Source organism: Magnolia sinica, chromosome 3 (genome assembly GCF_029962835.1).
Source record: "Magnolia sinica isolate HGM2019 chromosome 3, MsV1, whole genome shotgun sequence".
NCBI classification, from domain to species: Eukaryota; Viridiplantae; Streptophyta; class Magnoliopsida; order Magnoliales; family Magnoliaceae; genus Magnolia; species Magnolia sinica.
Genome location: NC_080575.1, coordinates 95,811,729 through 95,818,352, shown reverse-complemented (window position 1 = coordinate 95,818,352; position 6,624 = coordinate 95,811,729). Strand labels below are relative to the sequence as shown.

At 42.4% G+C, this 6,624-nt stretch overlaps 1 pseudogene; it reads right to left on the bottom strand.

Moving 5' to 3' along the window:
• Positions 1–598: 598 nt before the first annotated feature.
• LOC131238643 (cytochrome P450 71AU50-like) lies at positions 599–4,644 on the bottom strand (annotated as a pseudogene).
• Between the last annotated feature and the right edge of the window lie 1,980 nt (positions 4,645–6,624).

Here is a 6,624-nt window from a genome sequence, read left to right as displayed (position 1 = left end):
TAATCTGGACCATCCAAACCTTAAAACGAACGAATGTATCTCGCAAACCAAAATGAGTTATTCGACGTGTCATATATGATTTTGGGGTAGGATGAGCTACTTTAGCTGCCTAACCTGGCTATGCGCATGTTGAATTTGTGAAATACTATCAGATTGACGGTCCAATTCCAGTTTTAATTTCATTTTTACTATTTATAGTAAGTTTTAGTTTGAGTATATAACTCCTCATCTATTGGACTTTAGGAGTTGCACCCAACATGAAAAGTGTTTAGGAAACATACTATTTTTGACCAATAATCATGCGCACTGGTAGAATCACAACTGTCTATAAATAGTAAGTTTATTATTTATAGTAAGTCACGATTTCTAGGAGTTTTAGTTCTAGTTTAATTCCGAAACTTCTCTCTAGTATCTCTATTTAAAGGGTTGTAAGGTCGTTTATTTCAATTATCAATCAATTTATGAATTTTCTAGAATTTATTTATATTGTTCTTATTCTTTTCCTCGTGGATTTGAGAAGTCAATATAAGAAGTTCAGAGAAGCTCCATGGATTCGGAGTAGTTATCCTTGAGGAAGTCGGGGATCGAACTCATCATGTTCAACCCTGTCTCGGATACCCACATCATGGTAAGCCTTGTAATCTAATTATTATAATAAATCTACTTAGATAAACACATCCGTTTATCCTTTCATATACATGCACACACAACCTAAGCAAAATCACATTCATAGCGCCAACGTTTACTTCCCACTAACTAGCATGGCGAAGCCGATATGTCGGAATGGCTAATACATGGTTGGCCATCGGGACCACAAGGCCAAACTTCTCGGTCATGTCCAGGTCAGCAGGCTGCATGCCGGTCGGAAGTTCCCAATTGAAGCAATGCACCAACTGGGCCAGTACGAATCTGACTACTGTGAGGCCCAACTGCATTCATGGGCAACCTCTACGTCCGGACCCAAATGGTAGAAGTTGGAAGTCATGACCCCTCACATCTATTCCTGTACTTTTGAACCTTTCAGGGTTGAATTCTTCAGGATCGGTCCACGCATTTGGGTCCCTCCCAATCGCCCACGTGTTTATGATGAGTTGTGATCCCTTGGGAATATGGTAGCCATCTACCGTGCAATCCTCGGTGGATTGATGAGGGATGAGCAATGGGAGCACTGGGTGAAGCCGTAAGCTTTCCTTGATAACCATGTCCAAGTATTCTAAGTTTGCTAGGTCCGTTTCCTCCACCATCCGATCCATGCCAACGACAGTTTCTAACTCTTCTTGAGCCTTTTTCAGCACCTGCGGATGCTTGAGGAGCTCCGCGAGGGTCCATTCCATCACTGCTGCTGACGAGTCCATCGCAGCCGCAAGCAAGTCCTGCAAGAAATGATTGCAAGTTTGGTCTATGTACTTCAAGGATATCTTCATCTACTGATAAATAATTTCAAAAGACAATCCAAGCTATTATGATATTGTTAATGGCTGAAAACGCTTGATCACTCTATGTCTAATGATACATGAGATCACGAGCTCGAGGGGGCCCACCACAATCAATGTTATAATGCAATACTGAAATTATAGAATATGATGGAGCCAAACTCTCCACCGTGCACATGGTAAGGTGATGCGTGGATGGGCAACATCATCCATTGAACCCTGCAATGGATGGCCCATGTTTCCAATGTTATGAGCCTCTTCAAATGGTGCATACTGCATAGAGGTTTGCTAGAATACATCTTGACGCATTGCAACATGATACCTGGGGACTATAGATTTGAATCTGGTTTATCTTCCCCTGATCCAAACCGTTTATATGATGGATCTCAATTTTATGGTGGATACCAACGTTGGATAATTCCAACCCGTTGATAATTTGGCTATTTAAGTTTATTATGGACAGCCACCGTCATTTAAAAAAAAAATAATAAAATGTCTAAAATATTCAACTTGGTTTTGTAGAGCTTTACTAAGCGCGCATGCATGTGCAATAAAGCTCATGTACTCACCACACATGTGGCAAAATGGCATGATAGGTCCGAAATCCAATATTTTCCATTAGATATTTGGCCCCACATTCTAAGTGGGCCAAATTTCTTTTTGGAAAAACATGTAGAAGATCGGACTAACCTGATGGATTAGATCTCACACCAACGTATAGAGCTTTATTCAAAGCTCTTTTGTTGGTATCCATCAAGGCGAGCTACCCGGAGAGTCTGGATGATTGAAAAGAATATAAATCCACAGGCCGAAGTCCACACATATCTGCCAATCTATCTACTTTAATAATACTTAAGACGAATCAAGCAAAAGCAAACCTACTAATGACTAGTGTCAATCATTAATATTAGGACAGAGGTCGGCAGAATTAATTAATGAGGACAGGCAGATCAGGAAAACATAAGCGGCCTAGCTCGAAATCGGATTGGGTACTGAGTTACTCAGTATGCTATTAGGGCACTGAGTAAACTCAGTTGGGCCCACCTTGAATGTATGTGGTTTATCGACGCCGTCCATCCATTTTTTCATCTGATTTAAGGATCTGAGCCTAAAACTGAAGAATATCCAAAGATCAAGTGAATCATACCACAGGAAACAGTGGGGATAGTGATTTCCACCGTTGAAACTTTTCTAGGTCCCACGGTGATGTTTATTTGTCATCTAACCGGTTCATACGATCATACAGACATGGATGAAAGGAAAAAACAAATATAAGCTTGATCCAAAGCTTCTTTAGCCCAAGAATTTTTCAACGGTAGACATTGAATTTAACTGTTTCCTGTGGTGTGGTCCATTTGAACATTGTATATGCTTCATTTTCAAGTTCTAAAATTATCTGGTAAAATGGATGGACGGAGAGGATAAAATACATAAATCATGGTAGAGCTCGCAGAGTTTACTCAGCATGCTAAGCGTAGTGAGTTACTCAGTAGGCAATCCGCTCCGGCTATCCGCTCGGAAACGGATTGGCTACTCCCCCTCGGCTAGTGGCTGGTGGTCGTGCTATGTGGGCTCCACTATGAATTGTCTTTTATCCATGCCGTTCATCCATTTTTACAGATCATTTTAGTGCTTGATACCAAAATTGAGAGGGACATAAATTTTAGGTGGACCACACCACATGAAAACAATACTGATTGGATATCCATCATTAAAATCCTCCTAAGGCCCACTGTACTGTTTATTTGACATCAAATTTGTTGATTAGATCATACATACACAGACGAAGGGAAAAAACAAAGATCAGCTTGATCCAAAACTTTTATGGCCCCCAAAAATCTTTTAATGGTTGACGTTCATTCAACACTTTTTCTTGTAATGTGGTCCACTTGAGATTGAGATATACCTCATTTTTGGTCTCATAACGTAAAATGATCTAAAAAAATAGATGGACGGCATGGATGAAACACATACATCATGGTGGGGCCGAAGCACCAAACAGCAGCCATTGGCTGGTGGCAGGGGGAGTAGCCAATCCGTTTCCGGTAATCACCTCACCAATGACTTCCTGGGCCCCAAAACCCAGGTCTGGGAGCCTCTACCCTCAACGCTTAGCCCAAGCCCCGATAAGAGCTGTCTGGCAGTCAGAGATCAAAACCGTCCACGGATAGGGCACATGTGAAGGTTCATGCAGACCAATGATTCTTCCCATCCGTCACTATTCCCACGAACATAAAAATAAATAAAATAAATAAAGTTATCTATTTTCTTACCAAGATCAATGCCTTGATATTGGTTCGATCGAATTGAAACTCATTCTCTTCGAAGTCCATGAAAGAGAGCATGGAGTCAATGAAGTCCCTCTCACGCCTCTCGCCACCATCCGCCACATGTTCGTCAATGATCTTCTCAAAGAAGTCATCGAAAATTTTGCAGATTGCCACCGTACGACGACGAAAACCTTGGAGGTCTAATGCACCAACGTAGGGAATGTAATCGGCTATGTTGAAAGATCCTAATATAGCCGACATTTCATCTATGACTCCTTTGAAACCCCCTCTTATCAAAATTCTCATCGGTATACTTATTTCCGAGCACTGTCCTACATGTTATGCTCGTGCTGAGAGACGACACCTTCATGGTGAGGTCTACCACGGTGTGGGCCCGGGCACTATCCTCGAGTGACTGCACAAGGAGTCCCAGCTCTTCTCTCCTCATGGGTTTGAAAGAGTCTATCATGATGTTACTAAGCAACCTTAGCGTACATAATTTACGTACATTTCGCCAGTATTTACCATATGGTGCGTCCGACAAGCCCCGGCCGTCGTAAGAAATGTACTTCCCAACCTCAGTGATTGGCCTACTGGAAAACATGAGATCGTGGCTCTTGAGGAATAGCTGAGCTGCCTGAGGGGACGAGGCGATCACGGTTGGAACTTGGCCCAGTTGCATGTATATGATGGGGCCATACTTCATGGCTAACCGATGGAGGTCGTGATGAGGGAGTGGGCCCAACATGTGGAGGTTCCCTATGATGGGAAGCCTAGCTGGTCCAGGAGGTAACCTGGCCATGCTTTTTGCACTGGTGAGCCGCTTCTCTTTCCCTCTCACTGAACGGAGGAGATAGGCAAAGAACCATGCCACTCCTAGTGTTACCAGAAGAATGGAAATCCAGGAAGGCATGGGAAGCAAGGCAATAGACAAGCTAGCATCCATACCTTTGTTGTTCACTTGTAGAAGAAACGTAGCACTTATATAATAAATTAAAGCCCACCTCCACTGTTAGTAAGTTTAAACGTCTGGGCCATTGAAGTGGGTGCCGATTAGGTGAGTCCAGGGTAACAGCTTAGTAGGCGAGTCCACGCCGTGGGCCCACCTTGATGTGGGTGTTTAAACGTCTGGGCAATTGATTTTTGCTTTTTGCCTCCATGCAGGTCTGTGTGGCCTTATCAACAGGTTGGACGGCAAGTAAACATTACAGTGGGCCCTAGGATTTTTATTTTTTATTATTTTATTATTTTATTTTTTTAACGGTGGCCATTCAATGACCAATATTTTGTGTGGTGTGGTCCAGTTGAGATTTGGATCTGCTTCATTATTGGTACCATCTCTAAAATTAGCTGGGAAAACTGATGGATGGAGTGTATACGCAACAGATACATCAAGGTGGACCCCATGGTCAGGGACTCATCTCACGGTCGATGTTTACATACAGTTTTGGCCAGTCCGCTAATTGCACCGGCTTGATTTTGGCTCTAGGGGATTGTAAAAGTGAACCTACCTGGTGAACGGACCAGATGTGGTAGACTTGCCTGCTACGCCATCCATCCATCTGGCAAATTAGTACTTGGTATCTTTGGGCCAGTATGAATGCAGCAAAGCTTTTGTTCAATGGGAGGCCATCCGGGATAGTCTATCCTTAGATAGCCCTACGCTACATCTTATTTGTCAAACACCTTGGACATGAAGGAACATCCAAGGTCTGTTTGGCTTTTCCATTACAACGGTAAATGACTGTTAATGGATAATGATTATTTATTAGTGTAACTTGTAATGACATCATTTTCATTTTGCTGCAAGATGATTTTTATTATGCCGTTTGTTTCACTCATAAATTATTATAAAAATGGTAGTTTATAAAGTAAAAATATAAGTTTATTTTGACATTCGATTTACCACTCCTAATTCCTATTGAAACCAAGCACATGAAAATAATAATAATGGCTCATTTACAATTTGCATTTTCGTAGGAAATTAGAAAACCAAATTAGAAAGCCAAACAGGCTCTACCACATGTGGCTCATATCAGCATTGGTAAATTGACACATCGTGGGCCACATGTAGATTGAAGGTAGCACATCTACACGTGTGTACATGGCACGTTAAGATAAATGTTAACACATTTGGCTGCAAGTGCAAATTGATGCATTTGCAGTTTTTTTTTTTTCTTTCAAACAAGGATATGTATATATATTCAGAAGAAACCGTGACAAAATTTGGACGGCCCCTGGACATCTAAAACCCACCCGGGCCGCCTATCATGTCCATATACAAGCCCCTCACCCGACTAGCGACTAGAGGCCAACTCTAGACTCTCTAATCACTCCCAAACCTACCTTATCTAACAGATACAAACCCCTAATACAGATTGGTAAGTCTTTCACGTGCCTGAATAAAACGTTGCCCTGACTAGCCTCACCATCTCTTGCCAGCCCGTCGGCCGGTCCGATCCCTTCTCTTAGGATGAGGGATATGGAAAAGATACCCCTCCTCTTAAGGCCCTAGATCCTAGTCAGCCAATACCTCCACTTCCATGCTAGATAAGACTTACCCCTAAAGGCATCCACCACAAATTGTAAATCTGATTCTATCTTTACCTGATCATATCCAAAAGAAACATTGAAGACCATTGCATCGTGTAACGATCAGAGCTTAGCCCTATTGTTTGTTCCTTCCCCATATCCTGAAGAGAATGCAAAAAGAAAGTTACCGGAGGAGTTTCTACAAATTTCGCCTCCCTAGACAACCCTGGGTTGATGGAAGTTGTGCCATCCACATTCACCTTTACCCATCCCAAACTTGGCCTGGCCCATTTGACAATTTGGAAAGTCTTAGCAGAGGGAGATGGGACTGGAATCCCCAGGTTCTGGTAGATTAGGCACTGGAGAATTTTATTTGGGTTGGGGCTGGG